The sequence below is a fragment of the Suncus etruscus genome, chromosome 1 (assembly GCF_024139225.1).
Source record: "Suncus etruscus isolate mSunEtr1 chromosome 1, mSunEtr1.pri.cur, whole genome shotgun sequence".
NCBI lineage: Eukaryota > Metazoa > Chordata > Mammalia > Eulipotyphla > Soricidae > Suncus > Suncus etruscus.
The window spans coordinates 119,615,552-119,631,154 of record NC_064848.1 but is presented as its reverse complement, the minus strand read 5'-3'; the positions used below and the strand labels follow the sequence as shown (position 1 = coordinate 119,631,154).

The 15,603-nt window shown below is 36.1% G+C and overlaps 1 protein-coding gene and 1 non-coding gene across 2 annotated transcripts in view; both read left to right on the top strand.

Annotated features, from left to right (window-relative positions):
• Nucleotides 1-15,603, top strand: part of IMMP2L (inner mitochondrial membrane peptidase subunit 2) — a 950,803-nt gene that overhangs the window by 826,430 nt on the left and 108,770 nt on the right. The window lies entirely within an intron of this gene.
• On the top strand, nt 8,983-9,085 carry LOC126027637 (U6 spliceosomal RNA). The gene has a single exon (XR_007502298.1). It is a non-coding gene; the product is annotated as a U6 spliceosomal RNA (small nuclear RNA).

Here is a 15,603-nt window from a genome sequence, read left to right as displayed (position 1 = left end):
TAAAAATACACATAATTTTTTCATATAAGTGGATCAAACACTCTTGAATTTTTTTTTGGAAAAATAAACACTCACAAATAGCTAAAGTAATTCTTAGGAAAAAGAAGATGGAAGGCAGCACTTTTCCCAACTTTAAATTTTACTATAAAGCAATAGTCACTAAAACAGCATAATATTAGAATAAAGACTGACCGTTAGATCAATAAATATCTGGAGATGGATCTACACTTTATGAACTGTTAATTTTTTTTTAAAAAAGAGCAATATAGGGGCCAGAGAGATAGCCTGGAGGTAGGGCGTCTGCCTTGCATGTAAAAGGACAGTGATTCAAATCCTGGCATCTCATTTGGTCTCCCAAACCTGCCAGGAGTGATTTTTGAGCACAGATCCAGGAGTAACCTGTGCTTTCTGCCAGGTGTGACCCCCCAAACCCAAAATAAATAAATAAACAAATACAAATAAAGGAACAATATATACAAAGTAGAATAAAGAAAGCCTTGTTATTAAGTGGTGCTGGAAAAAACTGGTCAACTACATCCAGAAATATGAACTTAGACCTCTTCTTAACACCATGCACAAAGGTCAAAACTAAATGGATTAAAGACCTTGATGTCAGGTGTGAAACCATAAAGTACATAGAGGAAAATGTTGGCAGAACCTACTCCATGACATTGAAGCTAAAGAATCTTTAAGGATGAAATGCCACTGGCCAGTCACGTTGAAACAAAGATAAACAAATGGGACTACATTAAACTCAGAAGCTTCTGTGCCTCATAGGAAATAGTGACTAGGAGACAGAGTTATTGCTTTTGAAGGAGCATCAAATCAAGCATGTGGAGACTGGAGTTTTAGTTCTGCCTCTGTCTTGAACTCTACCTTTCTGTGCTTAGACTATTAAATGAGTTGAAAGTTCATCTTTGAGGCAGGAGAGATAGCACAGTAGTAGAAGTTTGCCTTGCATTCAGCCAACTCAGGGCGGAACCAAATTTGATTCCTGGCATCCCATGTGGTGCCCCAGCCTGCCAGCAGTGATTTTTAAGCACTGAGCCAGGAGCCAGGAGTAATCCCTGAGCTGGGTGTGACCCAAAAGCCAAAAGCAAAAAAAAAAAAAAAAAAAAAGTCCTTTTTTGACAGTCTCAACTGCTAAGCGTTGTTTAATGATTAAAAAAATTAAATTAAAATCCACTTTATCCTCTACATCAGGCATTCATAAATATCTTTTACTGTGATTTTTTTCTGCCTGAGAAATTTATATATGAATCTAGGATATAGATATATAAAATAGGTCTACAAGTCAAACACATCTAATAAGCCATATATACTTTTTTAAAAATAATATATTTATTTAAGCACCATGGTTAAAAAATGTTTTTAGTTGTGTTTCAGTTATAAAAAATAGAACTCCACCTTTCACCAATGCAACCTTCCCACCACCAATGCCCCCAACTCCCTCCTCCCTCACCCCTTGTCAGTAATCAAGACAGGCATTCTATTTCTCTTACTTTCATTGTCATGATAGTTGTTAGTGTAGTTATTTCTCTAACTAAACTCACTACTCTTTTGGTAAGCTTCATATCATGGCTGGTCTTTCCAGCCCTCATCTCTTTAAGATCATACTTTAAAACATATTTATTATGATCCTCATATTCACATAGAGTTGAAGCCCACAGTTTAATAGATTAGGGTCAATATTACACAATTTCTGATTTAAATTTTTTACTTGAATATTAGTAAGTTCTTATTAAATGTCCAGATAAATAACTAAAATCATATGGGTGGATTCCTAATTCAATGCAGAGAACATCAAATCTGGAGATAAAAGGCTTACTCTAGAATCTTCATATGTTGGAGAGTTAGCACAACAAATAGGGCACTTGCTATGCATGTCACAGACAGGGATTCAATCTCCTGCACTCCTTATTGTCCTAGAGCCCTACCAGGAGTGATTCCTGCATGCATAGCTGGGAGTAATCCCTGAGCATCACCAGATATGACCCCAAATCATACAAACAAATTAAAACCCTGACTTATCAAATTTCCACTTACTCAATATCTTGCATTTAACCCATAATGTAATACTTATTTTAAAAAATGATATGTTTGAATAAAACTGAATAAAAGTTTTTAAAGCCACAGGACAAATGCATGATCAGTAGAACATTCACTTGTTTCTGTGCTCAGGACTAGAAGTAGGGCTAGATGGTCAGCAGTAAACTAAGGTATACAACCATAAGCACAAAATACATTTACAATAAAAACTTAATTGCGAAGTGAATGAATGAGGACTCTTGTTTTGAAGGTGTCTCTGTACATCCCTTCTCTGTCTCTGTTTTCAAACTGCTTATCTTAAATGACACCTGCCTTCCTAGAATCTCCACTTTATCTTTTTTTTTTTTTCTTTTTTTTTTGTTTTTTTGTTTTTTGGGCCACACCTGGCCGATGCTCAGGACTTAATCCTGGCTGTCTGCTCAGAAATAGCTCCTGGCAGGCACAGGGGGCCATATGGGACACCGGGATTCGAACCAACCACCTTTGGTCCTGGATTGGCTGCTTGCAAGGCAAACGCCACTGTGCTATCTCTCCGAGCCCCAGAATCTCCACTTTATCTTTTACCTCAGTATTCCCCTTTATGTGTCTGAGCCAGAGGAAAGAGTACAGAAATATTGAGTCATGATCCCAGATCCCTTTAAAAAATTGTATAATTCAGAAAAGTCATTTAAAGATCCATTAAATTTTTTTCTTTACCCTCATACCCACATGAACACATATATATTGTATATTCCCATCTGTATATAATTATATATATATATCTTTTCATGTGAATGATTTAGCTGTTTATTGTGTTGCTATTTCTGTGTTTATTTTTGTATTTATTTTAGTCATATATATTGTTTAAATATAAAATATAAAGTCCTAAGGTGGTGGGGGGCCTTAGGCCTTTCTTGGTTTGGCCTGTGTCTGTGGCCCCTTTGTCTTGCAGATCTGTAGGTAGTGAGGTAATATGGTGGAGAAATAATCCAAAGTCAGTCAGTTGAAGATTCAGATTTCCAGCTTTATTTCATAACCCTAGCCACCATGTGCATTTTCCTTACATGGCCTCTAAGCTAAGCTTAATTAAGCAACCTCCAACAGCTGCCCTCCAAGCACCCTTCCTGTTTCTCCTCACTCTTGCTCTCTCCTTTCCCTCTTCCCCTCTCCCAACCAGCCTCTATTATTTTCTATTCCAGGTGTGGATGGGTCTAACCAAACAGATGATATTAGCATTTGAAATTGGTGAAGGAGTAACATTTCCGAGTTGTTTGACTTAAAAAAAAAAAAAAAAGAAATAAGAAAAGGTTTCCTGTTTCCATCCAAGGCTTAACTCTAATATAACCCAAAGCAGCAAAGTTTAAGTTACACAATTAAAATATCAGCCTTTTTCATAAACAATAGAACTTCTCTGCAAATACACTTGCATTTTGACATTCTTAACACTATTTCACCAAGCACTTTTATAAGTCTAGAACATCCTACTTCCTTTCCATAAAGTTCTCGAAACAAAATTACAAGAACATTTCTGCAGAAAATGCAGTTTGAAAACAGGCTTCTACATAAGATATAACAAAACATCATAGCAATTGGGAAATATTCACTAGGAAAAACTCTATAACACACATTTTAACCAGAAAGACAATGACGATGCAAATAGGGTCAAGAAATTAACCTAAAACACAGTTCAAATGCAGGAGGTTTTAAAAATCAGCTTTTCTATTGGGCTTCACTGGGCTTCTGTTCTCCATCTACTTTTTCTTTTTCCTTCTTCATCACCATTGTGTCCAGACATCAGTAAGCTGTGGGCAACTCCCCAGGGTGTGCGAGCTAGCCACATGGCTTTTGCTCCACAGAACCCCAGATCCCGCACACTGTCCCAGGCTGGAGCCACTGCATGGATCCTATTTCCTGAATGTTCTGCCATTGCTGCCACGCATCTAGGAGCTTAGAGCAGCTGAAGTCATTTGGGTCAGAAAGTCCAATAGTTCCAGAACCAGGATCCATGTTGGGGTGGGGGTTGTTGGTCATCTTCCTGATGTCAGTTCACCTTCAATGAAGCCTGTTTTTCTGTTGTTGTTGTTGTTGTTGTTGTTGTGTTTTTTTTTTCCCCAATCAGTGACCTCTATAAATTTCTGCAGATTGAGAAGCTGAGGTCCTTGGAAAAAGCACTTTTTGTAGAAGAAAAGTCCAGGTTCTGGGTCTGTGGGGGCGAGAGCTCCAAGCTTTCAACTCCCTCCCTTCACGGCCTGCTTTCTCTTCTGAAGGGGTCTCTGCCAGTTTTAGGTCAGGTGCCATATGTGCCTGATCCTCCCCTCCCCTCCCCTCTCCTCCCCTTCCCTTCCCTCTCCTTCCCTTCCCTCTCCTCCCTGCTCTCCCCTCCCCTCCCCTCCCCTCTCTTCTCTCCTTCCTATAACAAGCCTCTATTATCCTCTATCCCAAACAACAGCTCCTCCCAAGTGTGGGTGGGTCTGAACAAATAGGTGATATTAGCATAAGGAATTTGGGGAGGGAACATTTATTTTCTTTTTACTATAAAATCTAGACTTTTTAATTTTTTTAAATGTAGTCTTTTATTCTTTATAAAATCTTTATTTAAGGGGCCGGAACAGTGGTATAAACAGTAGGGCATCTGCTTTGCACATGCTAACCTAGGAGGGACCTTGGTTCAATCCCCATATTGCGTCCCATATGGTCCCCAAGCCAGGAGCGATTTCTGAGCGCATAGCCAGGAGTAACTTCTGAGCATCACCGGGTGTAGCTCCCTCCCCAAAAATCTTTATTTAAGCACGATGACTACCAGCATGATTGTAGTTAGGTTTCAGTCATAAACAGTGCCCTTCACCAGCGCAACATTTCAAATCACCACCAATGTCCCCCTCTCTCCGTCACAATCTCTGTCTGTATTCAAGATAGGCATTCTACTTCTCTCATTAACATTGTCATGATAGTTGTTAGTGTAGTTATTTCCCTAAAAGCACTCAGCACTCATCACTCTTCATATTGTGAGCCAGTTCTTCCGGCCCTCATCTCTCTTATCCCTGGGAATTATTACAATAATGTCCTTAATTTTTTTTAAAACCCATAGATGAGTGCGACTATTCTCCATCTATCTCTCTCTGTCTGACTTATTTCACTCAGCATAATAGATTCCATGTACATCCACTTATAGGAAAATTTTATGACTTCATATCTCCTGACGACTGCATAATATTCCATTGTGTATATGTACCACAGTTTCTTTAGCCATTCATCTGTTGAAGGGCATCTTGGTTGTTTCCAGATTCTGGCTATTGTAAACAGTGCTGTGATGAACGTAGTTGTGAGGAAGGGATTTTGAATTGTATTTTTGTGTTCTTAGGGTATAGCCCTAGGAGTGGTGTAGCTGGGTCAAATGGGAGCCCAATTTCCAATTTTTTGAGGAATCTTTCTTTTTTCTATAAAGGTGCTACCAAATGTACTCTATTTAAATTTATTCTTGTTGTCTGGTATTGATTTATCACTCAGCTAAAAGTATTTCTGTTCTTTCTTCCCCATTTATGTTTTTGTTGTCTCTTTTAGCTGCTGCTTGCTTCTGCTTCTTACTATTAATGATGGTGTTTAAAGTTCATTCTTTTGTTTTCATGTACAAGGCACCCTGATACATTTTATAGTAAACTTAAAGTGACAGTACATTTCATTAACCTTTTTTTTTTAAAGATATGTTTTGCTTTCCACCTTGCTTGAATAATAATTTTCAGGGCAAAGTAGTCTTGATTGGTAGTTTTTAATCTGTTGGTAGATATGAACATGTTTTTCCAGTTCCCTACCTGATAGTATTTTTGCTGAGAAAACTGGTGAGCACTGAAAGAGTTGCCTTTGCATTTTATTATTTTCCTCTTCCAGTTTTCAGCATTTTTCTTTATTATTATTAGATATTTAATATTTTTAGATTTATAAATGTTTTATTTATCATTGATAATTTAATGTTTTCTCTCATTTTTCATTTAGAAATTTTGGTGAGTCTCTCAACTTTATGACCATCTGTGGTTAATTTTCTAGGTTTAGGGCATTATTCAATATTATTTTATTTAGCTGTGATTTCTATTACTTTCATGTTATGAGTTGGCCATTAACCTTATATGTAATTATATAATGAAATCTTATTTATTTCAAGTTTCTTTTCCCCTGAATTTTATTTCTGTCTCCTTCTTTCATTTTATTCATCACTCATTTTAACTATGATTTATAATATTTACTTGCTAGGATGAGTACTTGTTACATTTTCCAAGCTATATTGAATGTTATGAATGTTGGTCTTCATAATCAGCTTTTCTATTTGAAACTCTTTAATATCTTCGATCACTTTTGTAAAGAGTTTATTGTATTCTTGTTGCTCTTGTTTGTAAATCTTAGACCTGTGTTTTCTGTGTTTGAGTTTTTCAACTTCACTAAGTTTATTTTGATGACTCTTCTAGATTCTCTGTCAATCGTATCTTTGAAATTTGTGTTTTTATGTATGCTCTCTGGAAACTGCCATTTATACTAAGAAATCCATTTTATTCTTAAATAAAAATATTAAATAAATAAAAATTTAATAAAATCAATTATTGAAAAAATTTAAACATTTCTACTTATGTTTATGAGTAAACTGGTTTGGTTTACCTGTTGCTGATGCTTTGATATATTGTTTGAATTATCCTTTGTTTATATTTTATTTCTGAGGGTGAGGGTATGAAGAAAATGAATTATGTGACTGATGTGATTGCAGTGTTGCTAGAGTATAGGGTAGAGTGAAATCAGCCCAGCAGGCGACTTGTCTATGAAATTTCTGTTAACTTTGTGTACTCAAAATCTGAAATGGTTCTCAGTCATGAGATGGATCAGACAGATCTTTGGCTTATTCAATTACCTTTAAGGTGGTGAAAAATGGTGACTATGTGGGCAACTCATTCCTTTTGTCAAAAGCCTGGGGGATATGACTTTTTGTTTATTTATTTTATTTTATTTTTTTCAAATTTTTCTTGAAATAATTTTACATTTTAAAAATTCAGTATGAAATTTCACTAGCCATTTTTTGGGGAGGGATGAGGGGGAATATATGTTCATAATGGGTGCAAGGAATTGAACCTGGCTTGGCCATTTACAAGCCAAACACTTTTACCTACTGTACTATTTCTCTGACTCCATGGATTTCAATGCTTACAGTCTTTTCTCTGTTCTCTTTGAGTAGGGTAAAGTCTGTCAATAGTAATTGCATCTAGTATATTTCAGAACATGTATACCTTCAGAATATCTGATTGCTATTCATCTAATTTCAATGTGCCATAATCACAAATCTTCAAATTTCCATTATTCAGGATTGATTACTGGTTGTGCTTTATCAATAAGGATTGTTGATGATTATTGGTATGTATCTTTTCTACCATTTCTCTAGAAGTACCAAATATCTTCATTCTAGGATCAAAACTTTTGGGGGCTGGAGAGGTGGTGCTAGAGGTAAGATGTCTGCCTTGCAAGCTCTAGCCTAGGAGGGACCGCAGTTCAATCCCCTTGTGTCCCATATGGTCCCCCCAAGCCAGGGACAATTTCTGAGCACATAGCCAGGAGTAACCCCTGATCATCAAAAGGGCGTGGCCCCAAAAACAAACAAAAAGACCCCAAAAATTCCAAAAAGCTTTTTTGGGGGGGAGTTTTTTTTGGAACACAACCATCAGTGCTCATGATTACTCCTGGCTCTGCACTCAGGACTCTAACCTGACAGTGCTAATTCAACCATATAGAATGCCAAGAATCCAACCTGGATAATCATATGCAAAGCAAGTGTCCTACCAACTGTGTTATCAGTTCAGCCAGGATTAAAACATTTTACTTTACTGTATTATGTATACCCAACTAAGTATTCCTGGCAACTATGTAGTCCCTAGTTGACAATGAAAATAGTCATGAATTGTGGTAGAATCATGGAGATTCTGATACATAACTAGGTTTTGTTAGCATTTTATTTTTTGGTGTGTTTTGTTTTTAATGTTCCTAATGCCTTAAATTAAGCAATAGAATTAATTTTGGCAGTGGAAATGCCATCTAGCTTAAGTTGACTCAAAGAAACAACTAAGTACCAGCATATAGAAAAAAATGTTGTTGATTATGATTCAATATAGAGTTTGAACCTTGGGCTAATATTTAGTCAAATTCAGGTAAGAAAAAAATGACTTTAATATAGCAATTGTATCCTAAACCTTTCAAATTTATTTCCACTTAATTCTAACAAAACCATAAGAAGTAGTATAATGAGGTTTTTTTAAAGTGGATTTAGCTAAGTTATTTACTATACTCTATAAACTAGAAATGGGAAGTAGAGTGTCAAGGCTGTGTCTTTATATTCACCAACCAGTCTCACTCACTTGAAGAATAATGAAAAGGGGAGATATGTTTAGATAATTTATTTAAATGTGGTTCTGAGTGAAGATATATTTGATTTCCTTGTCCAGATATAGATACCAAGATACAGGAAAAATTACTCTAGCTCTTCATGTTTTCCTAGAGAAGAGTATAATCTTGTTTTTGATATGGTTTATAAGATATCATTTACAATTTTATATACACTAGATTTGCATACCTACAATGTTTCAGTGCCAATCAGAGTTACTGTCAACTTTCCTCCATACATGTACCAATGGCCCACTCAACACACACACTACCTTTCTCATTAACAGGCACGTTTTCAAGATTAATTCTTATAGTTTGGGTCCCATGCTTTGGTTCTGATAAATTTGTGTTTTAGATGTATACTTCTGCAACACCTTTATGCTACCAATGTTTCCAATGCTCCCAAAAACCTTACCTCTTAACTTATTACTCCCCCCCCCTCCATTTCTCTTCTAAAGAAGATATTTATTCTCTTTCTCATTCTCTCTCTCTGTCTCTCACTTCTCTGTCTTACTTTCTCTCTCTCTTTCAAAAAGATTCATTTGGGTGCTTCGGCAGCACATATACTAAAATTAGAATGATACAGAGAAGAGTAGCATGGCCATTGTGCAAGGATGACATGCAAATTCATGAAGCGTTTCATATATTTTTCTACTGATTCAGAACCAGAAGGACCTCCAGCCCAAGGACATTACCTGCTCCCTTATGGCTGCAAATCATTTCTCAAACTCAACAAGACACAATGTGTGATGAAAATGTGCCCTGGATTTCACCCTCCACAAGAATATCTCAAAAGACTTAATGGGGAAGCCTATATTTCCTTTATATGTTTAATACCTCTATAATAGTAACTCCTAGTCTGTTTATTCCCAAATGTGTTAGCCTCTTAAACAGCTTTTATTCTCTAATTCCTTTTTAAATTTTATTTTTAATTATTTCTTCTATTATATATTTCTTTTCCCTCTTTCACTTCAACTGTTTTGGTACTACTTGGTATGAAAACCTAATAGAAAAAGTCTTGCCTGGGATAAAAGCTCAGGTTGAAACCAGGGCACAGAGATTATGTAGTCTATCACTCTTAACCCCAAATGCACCAACAATATATGGAACCATCCCCTTTTGCATAGGCACTCTAAATAAGGGGAAATATTATGCACAGAAACAAGCTCTTATATACTAAGGATAAGCACCCTTACATTTTATAATACAGAGACGCCTCCCACCCTGACCATGTGTCATGTGGTCCTAACATAGACTTCATGTTATTGAACAGTGACCATCCAACCCAGAACCCCAGATCCCAATTGCAGAAGCAAACAGGTCTCAGCAACAGCACCAGGAACCAAACTCCTCCCTGGGAAACTCCTAATACTGCTCTGGCACCAACTTGCACCAGTTTTGATATGACATCCTGACATGAGGAAAAGACAACAACTTGATCTAAGAGAGGGTTGCCATATTTCATCACCAATGGTATAATGAAACCAGAAGACATGTCAGCCTTTGCTCTATGCTAAAACAAAAATCACTAACTACAGAAAACTGACTTTGACAAACAAGGTCTGGGCAGAACCTATTGTGGGACCAAGGAGAAAGGTCCTAACGTATGCCTCTGTCTAGGATTCGTACAAAAACCAAGGTCTCTAATTCCAGAAGTCTGACTTTGACAACTGCGACTGAGCAGAACTTCTGGAACCACACTGAAAGATTATCCGAGGCTTTGTCCAAGGATCTGAGCAAAATCCAAGACCACTATTTGCAGAAGACTGATTACAACAGTGATGGAACAGAACTTCTAGAACCATAAAGAAAATCTCTTTCCTAACCTTCATCTTCTGACCTACGCAAATACCCAAGATCTTTATCTACAGAGACCTGATGTTATCATCCACAACTGAATGGAAAGTTTCCTGGCACCATAAAAAGACCTGGTGTATGAAAATGACCGTGTATGGAGCCTGTAGTTGATCCCATGACAGTATGCTTCAAGGGCGGAGATACCCTGCATTATAAAGGGAATTCCCTTTATAATTTATAATTTCCCCAATACTTACTGTGCCTTTGCAAAAAAAAAGGAAGGAGGAGGAGGAGGAAGAAGAGGAAGTGGAAGAAGATAAAGAAGAGGAAGAAGGAGGAGGAGGAAGAAGAAAACAAAGAAGAGGAAGAAGGAGGAGAAGGAAGAAGAAGAAGGAAGAGGAGAAGGAGGAGAAGGAGGAGGAGGAGGAAAAAGAAGAAGAAACAAACCTTTTTAAGTAGCTGCTGGTTTGGAGCTTTTTTTTTTTTTTTTTTTTTAATTTTTTTTTATTTAAACACCTTGATTACATACATGATTGTGTTTGGGTTTCAGTCATAAAAGGAACACCACCCATCACCAGTGCAACATTCCCATCACCCAAGTCCCAAATCTCCCTCCTCCCCCCCAACCCCCGCCTGTACCCTAAACAGGCTCTACATTTCCCTCATACATTCTCAATATTAGGACAGTTCAAAATGTAGTTATTTCTCTAACTAAACTCATCACTCTTTGTGGTGAGCTTCCTGAGGTGAGCTGGAACTTCCAGCTCTTTTCTCTTTTGTGTCTGAAAATTATTATTACAAGGGTGTCTTTCATTTTTCTTAAAACCCATAGATGAGTGAGACCATTCTGCGTTTTTCTCTCTCTCTCTGACTTATTTCACTCAGCATAATAGATTCCATGTACATCCATGTATAGGAAAATTTCATGACTTCATCTCTCCTGACAGCTGCATAATATTCCATTGTGTATATGTACCACAGTTTCTTTAGCCATTCGTCTGTTGAAGGGCATCTTGGTTGTTTCCAGAGTCTTGCTATGGTAAATAGAGCTGCAATGAATATAGGTGTAAGGAAGGGGTTTTTGTATTGTATTTTTGTGTTCCTAGGGTATATTCCTAGGAGTGGTATAGCTGGATCGTATGGGAGCTCGATTTCCAGTTTTTGGAGGAATCTCCATATCGCTTTCCATAAAGGTTGAACTAGACAGCATTCCCACCAGCAGTGGATAAGAGTTCCTTTCTCTCCACATCCCCGCCAACACTGTTTATTCTCATTCTTTGTGATGTGTGCCATTCTCTGGGGTGTGAGGTGGTATCTCATCGTTGTTTTGATTTGCATCTCCCTGATGATTAGTGATGTGGAACATTTTTTCATGTGTCTTTTGGCCATGCGTATTTCTTCTTTGTCAAAGTGTCTGTTCATTTCTTCTCCCCATTTTTTGATGGGGTTAGATGTTTTTTTCTTGTAAAGTTCTGTCAGTGCCTTGTATATTTTGGAGATTAGCCCCTTATCTGATGGGTATTGGGTGAATAGTTTCTCCCACTCAGTGGGTGGCTCTTGTATCCTGGGCACTATTTCCTTTGAGGTGCAGAAGCTTCTCAGCTTAATATATTCCCATCTGTTAATCTCTGCTTTCACTTGCTTGGAGAGTGCAGTTTCCTCCTTGAAGATGCCTGTGGCGCAATCGGTTAGCGCGCGGTACTTATATGGTTTGGAGCTTTTTGACTGTTTTTGGTTTGTTTGTTTTTTGGGGGTTTTATTTTTCTTGTTGTTTTATCTTGTTTTTTATTTTTTGTGGGTGTTTTTTGTTTGTTTATATTTCATAGTTTCTGGTTTTGGGTTTTCTTTTGTTCTTTCTTTGCTATTTTTTTGTATTTTGTTGTTACAGCTTTGTTGTTTTTTGTTTTTGTTTTTTTTTCTTCTGTGTTATTTTGTTACCTTTTTCTCCTTTTTTCCCTTTCTTCTTCTAAATTGATATTTATAATACCTATAGATGATTCTTTCCAGTTTTCATTTTTTTTTATTTAATTTTTTTGGGCTGTGTGTGTGTGCGTGTTTGTTTGCTTTCTTTTTCCTTTTTTTCTCTTATACCTCCAACAGAACCACATTACTGGAATCATCTTGCTCAGCCTCATAATTTGAGGGGGAAAAAATGGATGGTACCAGGACCAGACAGTTATATGAACATTTAGTGGAAATAAAAAATGATCAGACTTGAACATCAAACCCAAAGTCAACAACAGAATAGATATCCAATCTACAGCAAGCTGTACAAGTGGGATCAGTACAAGTTAGTATCCTGGGAGATAATGGTGGGAGAAGTGGGATTCATGCTGGGAAAAGGGGTGGAGGGAGGACAACACTGGTGGTGAGAATGCCTTTTATTAATTGTCATTATGAACCTTAAATATTACTGTGAAAGATTTGTAACTCACTTTGGCCACAATATAAATTAAAAAAAAAAAAAGATGCATTGAGGAAAGAACTGTGCTCTGATCACTTCTTTTGGCTCCTGTCTGCAAGATAGACATTATCTCTACATTAGTCAGTAATCAATTATGTAAGAGTCTCTTTAATTAAAATAGTTTGCAATGTTCAATTATGGGCCTTAGAAGGTGTTAAAAATTAAAAAGTTTACTGTGGTTGCAACTTTAACTCATATTCTTTCATCCCTAATAAAACTGACATTTTTGAAATCTCATTTGTCTATCAATTTCAAACTAGAATTTCAGTTTAGAAGGCTGCCTCAAAATAGTCAACAAAAGAGTTCAGAGTATCAATACCTTAGAATATATGTGTATATTACATAATTATCATTGACAGTAGTACAGAAATATTTTTCATTTCTTATTCTGGAAGAGGACACTGCTAAAAACATTTTAATAAAAGTAATAAACATGCTAAAGTAGTCATTAGTTGAAGGAAAAGATGTTCAGGCAAGCTTGCTTTTTTTTCTGCTTGGATAACACATCAGTGAAGCCCATTCTAATGAATGCTCCTACAGAGAATTTACTTTTTATTTTGTTTCAATATTTTACATATTTTGTTAGCTATATACAGTAGGTGTCCAACATTTTTTTCCTTTTATGTGCATGTAGGGAGAAAGATATATAAGAGCTCAATTCTTTATATGAATGATAATGCTTACCTTTCTTTGAGGTTTTAGTAAGACTTCTACCTACCCCATTAAGTAATACAAGTGTTCTGAAGTACTGTATGCTATGGTCAGATTCTGGTATTTGCCTGTCTTTTTTTTGGGGGGGGGGGTGATGAAAACTGGAGGTGCTCAGGAGTTATTTTTGGCTCTGCATTTACTCTGAAGTTAGTCCTGGCAAGCTTGGGGGACCATATTGGAATGCCAGGGATCCAACCAAGGTTGGCTGCATGCAAGGCAAATGCCCTATCTGCTGTGTTATCGTTCTACTCCACATGGGCTTTCTCTTTCTTATTGGTTAAGCATGATCTCTCCATTCCATTTATGTTGTTTTTAAAGTTAAGTGTTTGTCTTTCTTATAACCAAGTAGCACTGTGTTGTGTATATATAATTTATCTTAATCCACTTAATCCACAACTTGCTGTAGGACACTGGAGTTGTCCCCAAATCTTGGCTTTTATGTAGTTCTGCAAGGAAAAAATAGTGTGTAGATATGTTTTCAAAGTAGAGTTCTTGTATTCCTCAGATATAATACCTAGAAGTGAAATAGCCAAATCTTATGTAGTAAAATTTTAATTGATTGTGTTTAATTTTTTATTATTATTTTCATAGAGATTGAACCACATTAGATTCTAACTGAAAATGAGTAAGAATTTAATTCTCTTTACATTTATGTTGACACCTTTTAATTCCAAAAAGTTTAATTTTTAATTCCAGAAGTTTACAGTTAAAGGTAGTATGAAATAAAAGAAATTTAATATTACCTCAAGGGCATTATTCAGTTACTTTTGTTGTAAAAAGCTAATCCTTAACATGGCCACACTATTTTATAAATCCATTGGATCAGGAATTCAAATAAGACACAGAAGAGAGCATTTTTTTCTATTTCACCATATATGAAGTCTTTGTTAGAAGGACGAAAATCTGTAGTTGTATTGATGTGTTAATGTATTGGTGAGCAAGTGACTGAAGGGACTATGTTTTTCCATCAATTCAAGCCTGCTATTTTGTATTCAAGAACAAATGGGAGAAAAGTAAGTCTTTGCATATATAAATCTGCTTTAAGAAGGTGGTGATTGAGAGGAATATATGAGCGGGATGAACATTTTTAGAGGGGCATAAGAGTTCACATGTGAAATATTGTATAGTTTTTGTTTTAAGTTTTTGAATTGAATATATCAAAGGATATTAGTTTTGCTAGTGGGGGAAAGTAGAAAATGAAACAAAAAAAGAGTGGAGTTATTTGTAGAGTAAAGTCCTTTGTATATGCAAGGGAAGTCATGTTTTAACTCATTCTTTTTTATTCCCAGCACCCTTTAACTCTTTCTTATCCCCTTATTTTGAGAGTCTTTTTCCTACAATATGAAAGTATAGAGTATAAAATACAGTATAAAGTATAAACTATATGTTGTTTATACTATGTACAGACTACAACTCTACTGTTAACATATATCACTGCTTTTATGTGATAGCCTTCCATTATTAAACATTATATTTATCTTCTATTTTTATATTAGAATGTGAGTTTTTTGAGGCCAATGAGTTCGTCTGTCTCATTATTGACCCGCTCATACTGTCTCAATCCTGCTACATCAAATAAATTTAAAAAGTGAACTGATAAATGAGTAAAGAAGTGCATTCTATAGGAATATTTAAGTTTTATCTTAGTTCCTTTCAAATATTGGAGGCACAAATAAAAGCACCTTTTTATAATTGAGGCATTTCTTTTAGACATATGAAAATGAAAGCATTATTTAGTGGGGAGGAGATTTTAAATTTCCTACTAATGAGTTCAACTTAACTAACTTGGTTACATCTCAGAAGAGATCCCTCAATTGACAAATTATACTTGATAAGAAACAGATATAGGAGCAAGAGAGATTATTCTATAGGTAGAATAATTTTCTTGCACACAGCTGACCCAGACTTTATATTTGGCCTCCCAAATGGTCCTAAGAGCACCACCAAGAGAGATTCCTGAGTGCAGAGCTGATAATAACCCCTAAGCATTACCAGATGTGACCCTAAACACCCACACCTATACACAAAAAATATAAAGAAAAAAAAAGAAACATGTAACATACATGTATGTCCTCTTACCTACTCCAGAGTTCATCCTGAGTAGCACATTAACTTCCAAAACTAGAAACTAAAGTTAAAGAGAACAACTATAAGGAAAGTGTAGCATGTTTCTTTGAAAAGATCTTGTTTTTGGT